This window comes from Odocoileus virginianus, chromosome 13 (assembly GCF_023699985.2).
Source record: "Odocoileus virginianus isolate 20LAN1187 ecotype Illinois chromosome 13, Ovbor_1.2, whole genome shotgun sequence".
NCBI classification, from domain to species: Eukaryota; Metazoa; Chordata; class Mammalia; order Artiodactyla; family Cervidae; genus Odocoileus; species Odocoileus virginianus.
This window is the reverse complement of record NC_069686.1, coordinates 39,005,360-39,021,549: the sequence shown is the minus strand read 5'-3', so window position 1 is coordinate 39,021,549 and position 16,190 is coordinate 39,005,360. Positions and strand designations below refer to the sequence as shown.

Sequence of the window (16,190 nt, the reverse complement as noted above, 5' to 3'; positions counted from 1 at the left end):
TGTTTGCAATTCTCCAGAAAAGACATTCTATCTCTCAACTCTTGAGTTTTCAATACTGCATAGCAGTGTGCCTGGAACTACGTATATACAGGGAGACACACCCTAACACAAATACATGTATATCTATGCATAGATGTATGTGCACATATGTATACATTTATATTTTAGTAAATGTATTTGTTTGTAAAGTATCTGTTACAATCCTGACATCCAATATGCCCACTGAGTTGTTTCAGGGAACACAGCAGATTAACAGTCACAAAATAAGTAAACTACTGGGAAAATCATAGGTTTAATAACAAAATCTTCAGGGGAAAAACAGGCATTTATAAGTTACTACAGTGTTTTGTGATTATTAACCATGGAACATTCCTTGTGAATGATGAGAAGTATAACTTCTCATCACTAGTGCAAGTATAGTGCAAGTATAACTTTGTACTAGTGTAAAACAATGAATATAAAAGAAGTAATATTGGGAGGACTCTTAAAAGCACATTATCTAAAAATAAATGGAAAAAAAATAAAAATAAAATGTGTCTGCAAACAATCTTGAAACTCTTTCAACTTTTGGAATGTACTACATCATTTTACTGGCACTGATTTACCTTATAACTGTATCTTTCAGTGAATCTGCCCGCAGTGCCTGAGACTGGAGTGCTATCCCTGAGTTAGGAAGATCCTCTGGAGAAGGAAATGGCAACCCACGCGAGTATTCCTCCCTGGAAAATCCCATGGACAGAGGAGCCTGGCGGGTTATAGACCATGGGGTTGCAAAAGTCAGACACAACAATCACAACCACCAACAGTAGTCTGTATTCTCTGAGCACATAGAATTTGACTAGCAATGTGCTAAATAGGGGGAGGAATTAAACTTGTGAATCAAAGCTAATTTTTTTTTTGGAAAGAAAAGTATCAAACATGGGACTCAAGATTTAAGAAAGACCTGGGCACTAAAGCCAGTGAGTAAAGAGAGAACACACATAGACAAATTTTATCTGAAAAGCTCTGAACCACTTATAAAGAAGCATTGCATTTTTGTGAAAGATCAATCACTCCAGGGTATATGTTCATTTGAGAAAAATGATGAATAGACTCCTCCCCACTATTAATACATTTTTTCCTTTGACATGCTCACACAGTTGAATTTATGTAAATATGATATGTTACAATCCAGTGAATTAATTAGCAAATGCTAATTAATAATGTTAATTATTTTAGAAGGAAAAACTGAAAACAACATTGTCTTAGAGAGAAAACACTCGAGAATTTCTAGGAATTACCCATGTGAACACAAATTCTTAGAATTTTCCCTAAAAACTTATAAGTATATTAAAAGTATATTAAAAACTTAAAATATATTTCTAATGAGATTTTCACTTATGCAGGAAATAAAAGGAGACTAAATTCCTACAATTTGAGTATTAGGGCCAAAGAAATTATGTTTTCCAATTGATGCTCCAATACTCTGACCACCTGATACGAAGAATGGAAATGGTGATGCTGGGAAAGACTGAAGGCAAAAGCAGAAGGGAGCAGCAGAGGATGAGACTGTTAGATAGCATCATTGACTCAATGCACATGAATTTAAGCAAACTCTGGGACATACTGGAAGACAGAGGAGCCTGGTGTGCTGCAGTCCAGTCCATGGGGTCACAAAGAGTTGGACAGGACTTTAGCAACTGAACAACAACAATGAATATACAGGACTCCTACCCCATCCCAAGAGCATGTTTAAGTAACTTTGTCATAACAGCTGAAAATTTGAGTTTAAACATTTTTACTGTAGTAAGATCCCTTTTCTTCTTTTTCTTTTTTTTTCCATTTATTTTTATTAGTTGGAGGCTAATTACTTTACAATATTGTAGTGCTTTTTGCCATACATTGACATGAATCAGTCATGGATTTACATGTGTTCCGCATCCCGATCCCCCCTCCCGCCTCCCTCCCCATCCCATCCCTCTGGGATGGAATGTTAAAAAAATTTTTTTTGTTTTGTTTGGTTTTTTGTTTTAAAAAGACAGAATTTTTTCTTATACAACATTATATAATACAGAGGAAATTGTTATCCTTTTCATATTCTAAACTAGGTGAATGTGCAAAAAAACTTAAGTTATTCTTTGTATTGCAAAATAACCATTTATCATAATGACTTTAAGGCAAGAGAATATTCAAACTGTCTTCATAAAAGTTATAGCCTCACTTTAAAAAAAAAGACCAATAAATACAACACCCTCATTTTCACAAAGGGAAAACTAAGACACAACGTTTACTCCTAGATTCAGCTGCAAGCAAATCTAGGTTAAGAACTAGGGTGCAATATATCTATCCTTTACTGCAAATCTTCCTACCCCCAAAGTTAAAAGTCTGTCTGTGAGACAGCGAATGAATGACCATTATAAGCAAACAGGTTCAAATACTGTTGTTGTTGTTTATTCGCTAAGTCCTCTTGACTCTTTTGAAACCCCATGGACTATAGCCCACGAGGCTCCTTTAATCCAAGGGATTTCCCAGGCAAGAATACTGGAGTGCCACTTTCTTCTCCAGGGGATCTTTCCGACCTAGGGATCGAACCTGTGTCTCCTGCATTGGCAGGAGGGTTCTTTACCACTGAGCCCAAGGAAGCCCAGGTTCAAATATACTGTTTCCTATACTGATATTATTCTTTATACAACTTTTCTCATGTATACAACCATTCTCTCTCCTGAGAAAACACTATTCCTTAACTACAGATGTAAGGAAAACAATAAAATTCATCCTCATTGAAACAAAAATGCCCAATAACCATAAACTAAAGGACCAGTTTCATTAACTGGCTACAGGGAGAACTCAGTATACTCTAGCTGAAAAACACTTAAATACATCCTAACCAATCCATTTCCTAATTCTTAAATAAGACAGAGCTAGCACCTGATAATTAGATAATTCCTTAAAAAGGCAGCAGGTAAACAAACATGGAATCTCCAACACTGGATTTATGGTACAATCTACCTGTTAACTTTAAAAAGTCTTTTCTAAGAAAACACAAGACAGTACACAGGGGAAAGTCTTTTCTCTCCTAGGAGGTAGACCAGACCGCATAACAATGAGTCAAACTTAATAAAAGTGTAAGCTCAGAACCACAGGCTTCCCCTTTAAGCAAGCTGACTGAATATACCACTTTACCTTGACTTCCTTTGGAAATGCCACAGAAGAAACAATAATAAAAAGGACATTATCTATGCCATCTGGAAAGCAAAAAACCTGAGATGACCAAAGTGTTAAAGAATTTCTATAGGATATAAAGCACATGAACTAAAAATCCACTAGGATAGAGGGGGTTACAACCCAGTATTAGTAAAAGAAAACTTAAAAAAAAATAAGTTTGCTCAGCAGAACTCCAGAATAACTGTAAGGTCTAAAGTAGCAGCAGGACAAGGAACTCCGGCAGTCCAGTGGTTAGGACTCTGTGCTCTTACTACTGGGGGTCGGGTTTGATTCCTGGATGGGGAACTAAAATCCCACAAGCAATGCTGCAGGTCACAAAGAGTTGAACACGACTGAGCGACTAACCACAGTACAGCACAGTAAGTCATTAGCAAGTAACATAAAGCAAGAAATGCATGTTAAAATGATGTATAATGTAACATTTAAGAATGTATTCCAATTTGTTGTTCGGTTGCTCAGTCATGTCTGACTCTGCAATCCCAAGGAATGCAGCATGCCAGGCTTCCCTGTTCTTCACTATCTCCCTGAGTTTGCTCAAACTCATGTCCATTGAGTCAATGATGCCATCCAACCATCTAATCCTGTCGCCCCCTTCTCCTCCTGTCCTCAATCTTTCTCAGGATCAGGGTCTTTTCCGATGAGACGGCTCTTTACATCAGGTGGCTCTGTAAAGGTGGCTCTTTATATCAGTTTTGTAAAACTGCAAATATTTTTGCACTAACCTATTATTTATGGAGGGTGACTTCTGAGGATAGAAGCTTTGACTTTCCCTGGATCACCTGCTCTGGGTGAAGCGACCTGCCATGTAAGGAAGATAGTCAAGCAACCCGACAAAGATGCCTACACGGTAAGGAACTGAGGAGTCAGTAGTAACTTGCCAACCACATGAGTTAACCAGTTTGGATGCAGATTTTCCACCTCCAGTCAAGCCTTCAGATGACTGCAACTACAGCTAACATCTTAACTATAAACCAAGAGCCACAACCATCTATCTAAACTGTTCCTGAATTCCTGATCCACAGAAACTGTGTGGGAAAATAAATATTTTTTTAAGCAATTACTGATTGTAACTATTTTAGAGTAGTTCGCCACATAGCAACAAATAACTAACATACTTCCTTTCAGAATTTACTAAAAACATAAAAGTAATGATAATCCAGTTATTAATACCAAGAATCAGTCATGAATACTGTAAACTTCCTCTTCAAAAAAAAGAAAGAAAAGCAAAACTACAAAAAAAAATGCCAAAAAATCTAGAGGATATGAACAAGGTAAAATTTAGAGAAAAGCTTACAATATTTGTGAGATAAAATTTAGTCTTTATCCCTGGTTTCTGGCACAGAGTTTCAGAAACCCTTGCAATTTTCTAAGTGATGAGAGCACCAGGTGCATTTTTTTGCTTTAATATTTGGTTACTGAAACCAGTTACTGACACAGGGATCCTAAAACTCCAGTGATTTCCTGGGTAATAAGAGTGTCTTTTGTTCCAATGAGATGACTTAGTAGGCTCCTGTATGTGTCCTGCATGAGGGCTAGTCAGCAGAAAAACCAATTCATGATTAAAAGCTTAGAATTTTTTGGCCATGCCTCCCTCTTGAGAAGGGAGAGAGGAGTTAATGATTCATCGTGAGAAATGGAGTTTAATGGTTCATCATGCCTATGTAATGAAGCCTCCTCCATGAAAATCCCAAAACATACTGGTTTTGAAGAACTTCTGGGTTGGTGAACATGTGAAGATTTGGGGAGTGTAATGGCCACTCTGAGATGATGTCAGAGTTCCACTTCCACTTCCTCATACCCTGCTATATGTATCTTTTCCAAATGATTGTTCCTCAGCTACATCCTTTCATAAAAAACTGGTTACTTAGTAAGTAAAACATTTCTCTGAATTCTATGAGCCACTTGAGCAAATTAATCAAGCCCAAGGAAGGAGAGTTATGACCAACCTAGACAGCACATTAAAAAGCAGAGACATTACTTTTCCAACAAAGGTCTGTCTAGTCAAGGCTATGATTTTTCCAGTGGTCATGTTTCGATGTGAGAGTTGGACTATAAAGAAAGCTGAGCACTGAAGAATTGATGTTTTTGAACTGTGGTATTGGAGAAGACTCTTAAGAGTCCCTTGTACTGCAAGGAGAGCCAATCAGTCCATCCTAAAGGAGATCAGTCCTGGGTATTCACTGGAAGGACTGATGTTGAAGCTGAAACTCCAATACTTTGGCCACCTGATGTGAAGAGCAGACTCATTTGAAAAGACCCTGATACTGGGAAAGATTGAGGGCAGGAGGAGAAGAGGACAACAGAGGATGAGATGGCTGGATGGCATCACTGACTCAGTGTACATGGGTTTGGGTGGACCCTGGGAGTTAGTGATGGACAGGGAGGCCTGGCGTGCTGCGGTTCACGGGGTCACAAAGAGTTGGACACGACTGAGCGACTGAACTGAACTGAACTGAAGGAGGGAGAGTCAAAACCAGACAAAGCATAAAAAACTTTCAAAGATAAAGCTCACACAAAAACCATAGAGAGAAACAAAGACTGTGACTCAAATATTTATTAGCAAATATGTAAATAAGAGCATCTTTGATAATGCTAGAAACCTGGTTCTTTAATTTGACATAGGATAGGTACCAAAAATCCATTACAAACAGTTTTGCAAATAAAATCATGAACAATATGTTCATTGTTGTTGTTTATTTGCAAAGTTGTGTCCAACTCTTTTGTGATCCCATGGACTGTAGCCCATCAGCACTCTCTGTTCATGGGATTTCCCAGGCAAAAATACTGGAGTGGGTTGTCATTTCCTTCTCCAGGGGATGTTCCCAACCCAGGGATCAAACTTGCATTTCCTGCATTAGCAGGCATATTCTTTCCCATTGTGCCACCACAGAAGCCCAACATATTCACTACTATTACTACCAATATTTAATAGCATTCTAGAGAAAACAAGCAACAACAAAAACTCACTAACCCAAGTTTAAGTGGTTTCCTATATATAATATGAGTTTAAACATTACCACTCTTCCCAATAAAAGTTAGACTGTAAGATTTCTTTAAACTGAAAATGCTCAATTTAAGTAACCACACTATCAATTTAACCATTGGAACAAAACATTTACTTACTTTGTTAAATTACATGTTTATTGATAGAAATGTACAAATTTGTTAATCAGAGTTTATTGTATAATTAAGCATCTGTAAGTAGCTCTTGCTTCAGTGATTAATAAATGGAATATATCATAACAATATTAAGATCATAAACTGTAAAGTTTCATTGTTTAACATTCCATTTATTAACTACCACTGACTGGTCAGTAGCAAAATTATTAAGCATTATTCTAATATTAGTACAAAATAACTTAGGGAAATAAAATATCTTTAAAATGCAGCTCTTTATTAAAACTACGTAAAAAAGATTAAATGAGATATCATTTTTGGGACACAAAAGTGCTTGTGTTTTATTTCAATTGAGACAAATACTTAGGACTGGTCAAATTGTGGTTAATGGAACTAACACAATAATGTTACAAACACACATTACTAGAAGTCACAATTATACTGTTTTCCATTCAGCAACTGCACTTTAAGAATCTACTGAAAAGAAACAATTACAGATATGCACAAATACTTAGCTAAAACAATGTTTAATATAGCTCTGGCTATGAACAGTATAAGTAAAATATCCAATAGTAGAAAATCAGTTAACTAAGTCACAATAGAAACACAATGAGACACAACTGCTATTCAACTATAGTCCTGATGAATTTGGTTTAGAAACTGCAACAATAACATGCAATTTTTCTGTTTAAAAAGAATCAAGCCTTTATGTCTCGATGGAAGGAGCTTGGAGGTTGATGCTCCTGTCCTCACAAGAAAAAAGCTGAACAAACTAAAAAACAACAACTTGCTGTTGATCCATAGGAGAATAAGGCCATAAGACAAACTGTTTCCTTCAAAATTAGACACATGTGCAGATATAGAGAATGGCGGCTTACTGGAGCAGAAGCTGGGAAACAAATTACACCGAAGCCAGATCCAAGGTATGAAAACTTAAAATGTAATTGACAAACTGCTGGAGACTCAATGTAGTTTAAGTTAAAAACTCCAAAAGGACCCAGTCTTAGGGAGGTCTCCAAACTTTCCTGAATTTTATCTCCAGGAACCTTGCTAAGTTCTCAGACAAGACCAGAGAAAAATCTCCTGCTTCAACAGGTGTAAGGGAAAAGTTCCAATACTGAAATACATCCAAGAGCACTGTGTCCTCTTTAACAGGGCTTGCCCTGAAACGAAACTATTTACCAAAGCCTTAATGACCTGAGGAAAAAAAATATAGAACTCTATCCCCTTTTAGGTTTCCTGACTCATCTAAAGAGCTTAATGTGTGTTATGTTGAGGGGTGGAGGGACTGAGAGGAATGTGTGACAGTCACATCCTAGGCACACAGACTCTGACAAACACCAAAAAAAGTGAGACCAAATTACAGACATATGAAATGTTTCCCTTCCTGTCACAGAATATATCAACAGGGAGTGGGTACATTAACAGAGGATTACAATTGAAAGAACAACTCTCAGACCTTATTTAAGAAACTGCTAAAGAAATTCAAAGAAAAGAGCAGAAATAAAAGGACATAATTTTAGCTTCTGACATCTACAGGTACAGTAAACAATAAACACAGCCTACCTTTGAAATAAAGGAACAAAAATTATCACACTAATGACCTATCTACCTCAGTTTCTTATACCTAGTACATCAAGTACGGCTTTTAATAGAAAATTACAAGGCACAGTAAAAGGAGAAAAAAACACATAAAGATTGAAGAGACTGAAGAGATAGAATGATATTCAGACATGACACAGAATTTGGAATTAACACACTAGGAATTTACAACAACTATGACTAACATCCTATGGGATCTAACAAGAAAAACAGACAACTGGTAACAACACACAGGCAATGGAACCAAAGAATGAATCAAAAAGAAATGCCAAAAATGAAAACAGTGGCATGGAAAAAAAGGATACACTTGATAATGCTTAAAAATGTAGTAATGATGAGAGAGGAGGTAAGCTCAGGATCTTTGTACTCTGCCATCTTCGTCACTCTCTACTCCAAGTTCTTTGACGTTCAAGAAGGCATTTGGAAATGGTACTGCTTTTAAGACCCGTGGTGAACACAATGCCACCAGGGCTTTCACTGCAGAGCTTGGATAGCAGACTGGTCTTGCCATAGCCTATGAAGCCTGTGTAGACCAGGTCATCCTCTGGGTATGCAGGCAGTAGTCCCTTGTAGCAGAGTGCTCTAAAACAAGATTATTTATGTATGGAAATGCCTCAGTTATCTGGAAATCAGACATCTGGCAGTCTAAGGCATCTGGAATGGCTTTGAACTCGGACACACAAAAAATGTTGTCATATATAAGTTTTGATTTTTCTTTTTTGACCTTTAATCTCTGTATTTTTTAAGCTATATTTTTATTATTCATTTCTAGTTTATTTCCATCATGGTATTAGAACATACTTTAACATGATTTTTATTCTTGGAAGTTTTAGGTGTGTTTATGACCCAGATTTGGAGAAGGGAATGGCAGTCCACTCCAGTATTCTTGCCTGGAGAATCCCATGGACAGAGCAGCCTGGCAGGCTGCAGTCCATGGGGTCTCACAGAGTCGGACACGACTGAGTGACCAGCACACATGGCCCAGAATGTATTTGGTGAATGTGATGTGTGAATTTCAGAAGAATATGTATTATATTATTGGGGAGTTAATTACTTTATCAGTAGTAATGTCTCTTTATTCCCAGTGCTGCTTCTTGCTTAATCTAAATTTAATATAGTTACTTAAACTCTTTTTGGATTATTGTATGTCTTCTTTCATTTTTGTACTTTGTGTCATTATTAAAGTTGGTTTCTTATAGAGAACATAAGGTTGTTGCTTGTTTTTTTTTACTTACTATTTTATTAGTCTATTTGTTTAGAACATTGACATATAGAGTCATTACTGATATAGTAAATAATATTTACCATATTTATTATTTACTGCATTGTTCCCCCCCCTTTTTTTTTGTTTTGCTTTTATGGCTGCCTCATATGCATGTGGGACTCTTCCCCAACCAGGGATCAAACCTGCATCCTCTGCATTGGAAGCACAGAGTCTTAACCACTGAACCACCAGGAAGGTCCTGGATTGTTTTTCTTATTCTTCGTTTCTTTTTTGTCCTCCTCTGCCTCTTTTTTAATGCCTTCTCTGGTTTTAACCAGGCATTTTGCATTCAGGTTCTTTTCCTCTTTCAAGCTATAAATTATACTTTTTAAAAACTTTTTTCAGTGGTTGCTGTAGCATTTGCAGTATAGATTTGTAAGCAATCCAGATACACTTCAAATAAAACTATACTCGTATTGTTTAACAGGTAGTATAAGTGTCATTTAACAGAATGTTTCCAGTTCATCACTTCTGTCCTTTTTAACATTCTTTCTCTCATCATTACTACATTTTTAAGCATTATCAAGTGTATCCTTTTTTTCCGTGCCACTGTTTTCATTTTTTTGCGCAAATCAAAGCTACAATGATGTATTCTCTCACCTTGTTCAGAATGACCATAATCAGAAAGTCTACAAATAATAAGTGCTGGAGAGGATGTGAAGTTCTCTTTTGAGAACCCACTTACACTGGTGTGCGCACACATGCTTGCTCAGTTGCTTCAGTCATGTAAGGCTCTCTGCGACCCCACGGACTGTGCCCACCAGGGTCCTCTGCCATGGGAAGCTCCAGGCAAGAATACTCGACTGGGTTGCCATGCCCTTCTCCAGGGGATCTTTCCGACCCAGGGTTTGAACCCATATCTCTTACATCTCCTCCACTAGCAGTGGGTTGTCATGTCCTTCTCCAAGGGATCTTCCCCACCCAGGGTTCAAGCCCGCATCTCTTACATTTCCTGCACTAGCAGGTGCCACTTGGGAAGTCCCTTAAACTGTTGGTAGGAATGCAAACAGATACAGGCACTATGGAAATAGTATGGGGATTCTTTAAAAAAAAAAAAAAAAAAAACTAGGAATAAAGCTACCATGCAACCCAGCAATCCCACTACTGGGAAACTCACTACCCTGAGGAAACCTGAACTGAAAAAGACACAGGGAGTGAAAAAGACACACGTACCCTAAGGTTCATTGCAACACTATTTACAATAGCTAGGACATGGAAGTAACTTAGATGTCCATCAACAGAATAGATAAGGAAGTTGTGGTACATACACAAAATGGAAATATTACTCAGCTAAGAAAAGGAATGCATCTGAGTCCGTTCTAATGAGGTGAATGAACATAGAGCCTATTATACAGAGTGAAGTAAGTCAGAAAGACAAAATCATATATTAACGCATAAATGTGGAATCTACAAAGATAGCATTGATAATCCTACTTGCAGGGCATCAAAGGACACACAGACATTTTGGACACAGTGGGAGAATGAGTGAGTGGGATGATTTGAGAGAATAACATTGAAACATATACATATGTAAAACAGACAGCTAACGGGAGTTCAGTGTATGACGGGATCACAAAACCAATGCTCTGTGACAAGCTAGAGGGATGGGATGGGGAAGGAGGTAGGAGGTAGTTTCAAGAGGGTGAGGACATATGTAGACCTAATGCTGATTCATGTTGATGTATGACAAACATTATCACAATACTGTAAAGTAATTATTCTCTAATTTTAAAAAACAAATTAATTAAAAAAAGAAAACTAAAAGCTGGTTCTTTGAGATAAAGTAAACTTTTAGCCAGACTCATCAAGAAAAAGCAGATCCAAATTAATAAAATCAGGAATGAAAACAGAAAAGTTACAACTGACACAACAAAACTATAAAAGATCGTAAGAGGCTACTACTACAAGCAATTTTAGGGCCAATAAAATGGAAAAAATTTCATTTCCAATCACATCAAAAACAATAGAATACCTGTAAATAAACCTAACTAAAGAGGCGAAAGACTTGTACTACAAAAACTATAAGACTCTGATGAAATAAACTGAAGATGACCCACAAAGATGGAAAGATATACGGTGTTCTTGAATTGGAAGAATTAATACTGTTAAAATGACCACACTACCCAAGGCATTTTACAGATTCAATTCAATCCCTATTAAATTACCAATGGTATTTTTCACAGAACTGAAATAAACAATTCTAAACATCATAGGGAAACATAAAAGACCCTAAAGAGTCAAAACAATCTTGAGAAAGAATACTTAGAGGAATTGTGCTCCTTGACCACAGACTATGTTACAAAAATACAGTAGTAAAAACAGTACTGTACTAGCACAAAAAAAGACACACAGGTAAATGGAGCAAGATATAAAGTCCAGAAATAAACGCCCACACCTATGGTCAATTAACCTGCTGAATTAATCTATGACAAAGGAGGCAAGAATATATACTGGAGAAAGTCTCTCCAGCAATTGGTATTGGGAAAGCTGGACAGCTATATGCAGAAGAATTAAATTAGAACATTCTCTAAAATCATATACGAAATAAGTTCAAAAGAGTTAAAGAGGAAAACATAGGCAGAACACTCTTTGACATAAAATTAGCAACAATATTTTTTGGATCTCCTAGAGTAATGGACTTCCCTGGTGGCTCAGATGGTAAAGCGTCTGCCTGCAATGTGGGAGACCCAGGTTCAATCCTCGGGTTGTGAAGATCCCCTGGAGAAGGAAATGGCAACCCACTCCAGTACTCTTGCCTGGAAAATCCCATGGGCAGAGGAGCCTGGCAGGCTACAGTCCATGGGGTCCTGAAGAGTCAGACACAACTGAGGGACTTCACTTTCACTTTCAGAGTAATGGAAATAAGAGCAAAAAAAAAAAAAAAAGATACCTAATTAAACTTAAAAGCTTTTGCACATCAAAGGAAACCATAAACAAAATGAAATGACAAGTGGACTAAGAAAATATATTTGCAAATGATGGAACTGACAATGGATTAACTTCCAAAATACATAGCACAAAAAAAACAAATAAACAAAAAACCCAGTCAAAAAATAGGCAAAAGACCTAAATAGACGTTTCTCCAAAATCGGTACACAGATCGCCAACAGGCACACGAAAAAATGCTCAACCCAGTCAACTGTTAGAGAAATAAAATTCAAACTACAGTTTATGAGCTATCACTTTATGGAGAGATAGGCACAATAAAGGACAGAAACAGTATGGACCTAACAGAAGCAGAAGATATTAAGAAGAGGTGGCAAGATACACAGAAGAACTATACAAAAAAGATCTTAATGATCCAGATAATCACGATGGTGTGATCATTCACCTAGAGCCAGACATCCTGGAGTGTGAAGTTCAAGCGAGTCTTAGGAAGCGTAAAATTGAACAAAGCTAGTGGAGGTGATGGTTGAAGTATTTCAAATCCTAAAAGATGTTGTTAAAGCACTCATTATGCCAGCAAATTTGGAAAACTCAGCAGTGGCCACAGGACTGGAAAATGTCAGTTTTCATTCCAATCCCAAAGAAGGGCAATGTTAAAAGAATGTTCAAATTACTGCACAAGTGCACTCATTTCACATGATAGCAGAGTAATGCTAACACTCCTTCAAGCTAGGTTTTAACATTACGTGAATGAGAACTTCCAGATGTACAAGCTGGATTTTGAAAAGGTAGAGGAACCAGAGATCAAAATGCCAACATTCACTGGATCATAGAAAAAGCTACAGAATTCCAGAAAAACATCTACTTCTGCTTCATTGACTATGCTAAAACCTTGACTGTGTGGATCACAACAAACTGTGGAAAATTCTTCAAGAGATGGGAATAACAGACCACCTGACCTGCCTCCTGAGAAACCTGCATGTAGGTCAAATAGCAACAGTTAGAACCAGATATGGAATAACAGACTGCTTCCAAACTGAGAAAGAAGTACGTCCCGGCTTTATATTGTCACCCTGCTTATTTAACTTCTATGCGGAGTACGTCATGTGAAATGCCGGGCTGGATGAAGCACAAACTTGAATCAAGACTGTGGGGAGAAATATTAGTAACCTCAGATATGCCGATGACACCATCTTTATGGCAGAAAGTGAAGAGAAATTAAAGAGCCTCTTGATGAAAGTGAAAGAGGAGAGTGAAAAAGCTAGCTTAAAACTCAACATTCAAAAAATGAAGATCGTGGCATCAGTTCCCATCACTTCATGGCAAATAAATGGAGAAACAATGGAAATAGTGACAGATTTCATTTTCTTGGGCTCCAAAATCACTGAGACCGGTGACTGCAGCCATGAAATCAAAAGACGCTTGCTCCTTGGGAAAAAAAAGCAGAGACACTACTTTCCTGACAAAGGTTCATACAGTCAAAGTATAGTTTTTCCAGTAGTCATGTACAGATGTGACAGCTGGACAATAAAAAAGGTGGAGCACGGAAGAATTGATGCCCTTGAACTGTGGTGCTGGAGAAGACTCCCTTGAATAGCAAAGAGATCAAACCAATCAATCCTGAAGAAAATCAACTCTTATTATTCACTGGAAGAACTGATCCTGAAGCTCCAATATCTAGCCACCTGATGCGAAGAGCTGACTCACTGGAAAAGACCCTGATGCTGGGCAAGATTGAAGACAGGAGGAGAAGACAACAGAGCATGAGATGCTGATGGATGGCATCACCAACTCAATGGACACGAGTCTGGGAGATGGCGAAGGACTCAGAAGCCTGGCATGCTGCAGTTCATGGGGTTGCAGAGTTGGACACACCTGAGTGACGGAAAACGAGTTATCACCTCACACAGGTCAGAATGGCTATCAACAATAGTCTACAAAAAATAAATGTTGGAAATGGTGTGTAGAAAAGGGAACCCACTTACATTGTTTGTGGGAATGTAAGTTCCACAGCCAGTATGGAGAACAGTATGTAGGGTCCTTAAAAAAGTAAAAATAAAGTTACTACATGATCCAGAGATGTCACTTCTGGGTGTATTTCCAGAAATATCATGTATCACGGGGATCTGCATATTAAAACAACAATCTATACCTGTTAGAATGACTAAATCCAGAACTTCCCATTGGTGAAGTGGATAAAAATCTGCCTACTAATGTTGAGGACACTGTTCGATCCCCAGTCTGGGAAAACTCCACATGTCTAGGAGCAACTAGGCTTGTGGCCCACAACTACTGAGCCTATGTGCTGCAACTACTAAAGCTCAGGTACCCTAGAGTCCACACGTCTAGAGCCTGTGATCCACAACAATAGAAGCCACTGCAATGAGAAGTCCACACACCACAATGAAGAGTAGTCCCTGCTTGCCACAATTAGAGAAAGCACAGCCAATAAATAAATAAAATGACTAAATCCAAAACAATGGATTGTTTGTATCAAATGCTAGGATGACATGAAGTAATTAGAATTCTGATTTACTGCTGCCTGGAATGCAAAATGGTAGGTACACTCACTTTGGTAGGCAGTTTGGCAGTTTCTTATGAAACTAAATGTACTCATCACATAATCTAGCAATCAGGAACGTTAGTATTTCACCCAGGTGAGCTGAAGACTTTTGTCCACAAAAAGACCTGCATCTGAATGTTTATGACAACTTCTGTCATAAACGCCAAAATCTGGAAGCACCAAGATGTCCTTCAGTGGGTATATGGATAAACAAACTGTGATACATCCATCAGATGAAATATTCAGTGCTAAAATGAACTGAGCTATCAAGTCATGAAAAGAAATGGAAAAACTTGGGAGGCATATTGCTAAGGGAAAAAGCCAACCTGAAAAGGGTAAACACTGTATAATTCCAACTATATGACAATTTGGAAAAAGCAAAACTAGGGAGATCATGAAAAAATCATTAGTTGCCAAGAGTTCAAGGCATGAATGGGAGCATAGAACACAGGGGCTTTTAGAGAAGTTAAACTATTCTGTATGATACTGTCAGAGCAGATATATGTCATTATCCATTTTGTCAGAACCCATATTGTTCAGTTCAAAGGGGGATCCTTAATGTAATCTATGAACTTTGATTAATAATAATGTGCCAATACTGGTTCATCAATTGCAACAAATGTACCACACTAAGGTAAGATATTAATAATAAAGGAAACTAGGTTATAGTTAGATGAGCAGGGTGAGTGTGGCTATATAGCAATTCACTGTACTCTATAAGAAAACACCAGGTGGGAATACAATCTTATAAAAGATTTGTGAAAATGAAATGTAAGCACAAAAGCAGTCTTAAGTCAGTAAGACAGATAATCTATAAAATGAAGTTAAAAAAAAATGTACAGGCAAAATCTGCTTTAGCAGATTGTGACCCTACAGGAATATTTGCAAAACAATGAATGGTAATTCAAGGGAAATGCTAGCTACTTTAAAACTACTTTAAAGCTACTTTAAGATTAATTCATCTGTTTGTTGTTGTTTTTAAAAATCAGATGCTTGAAGAGCATTTATATAGGGAAAGTGGAATTCTTTTATTATTTTATTTTAAAGAGAAGTAACACTGATCAAGGCATTATTCAGGAACACAGCTCTCAGAGGCTGGCAGATTTCTGTAATATAAAGCAAATAAGTATCATATTATTTTATACAAGTATGTAATACAGTGGAAAGATGCTAGCTAAATGTTATTTCTTTTAAAAGTATACAAAACTCTATAATCCAGTTTTGTTAATAAATGTACAGAAACAGGTAAAAAAATACTGAAATAACATATATCAACATCTTAACAGAATTATTTATAAGTGTAGAGATTATACATGAATTTCATTTTTTACTTTTACACTGAATGTATATTAATTTTGGGGAATTTAAAAAGTAATCATGTTGTATACTTAAGTAATGTATATTACAATTTGAGTATACAAACTAATCAGTAGTAACTGTAACAACAAAATTTTAACTTTTAAAAAGTATGTCACATAAAATTATTTCAACATAATTTTTTAAATACATTATGCCAAGAGACATTGCATCAAAGTGGTGCTATAATACACCTGG

General features: G+C 37.0%; 1 protein-coding gene across 7 annotated transcripts in view; it reads right to left on the bottom strand.

The window, feature by feature from the left end:
- The window catches only part of ORC4 (origin recognition complex subunit 4), an 82,645-nt gene that overhangs the window by 61,941 nt on the left and 4,514 nt on the right, over window positions 1–16,190 (bottom strand). The window contains exon 2 of one of the 7 annotated variants that reach the window (XM_070476242.1): window positions 14,059–14,113. The exons of the other annotated variants lie outside the window; for them this stretch is intronic. The gene's annotated coding sequence lies outside the window, so the exon portion shown is untranslated. The remainder of the gene's footprint in view (window positions 1–14,058; window positions 14,114–16,190) is intronic. 7 annotated transcript variants of the gene reach the window in all.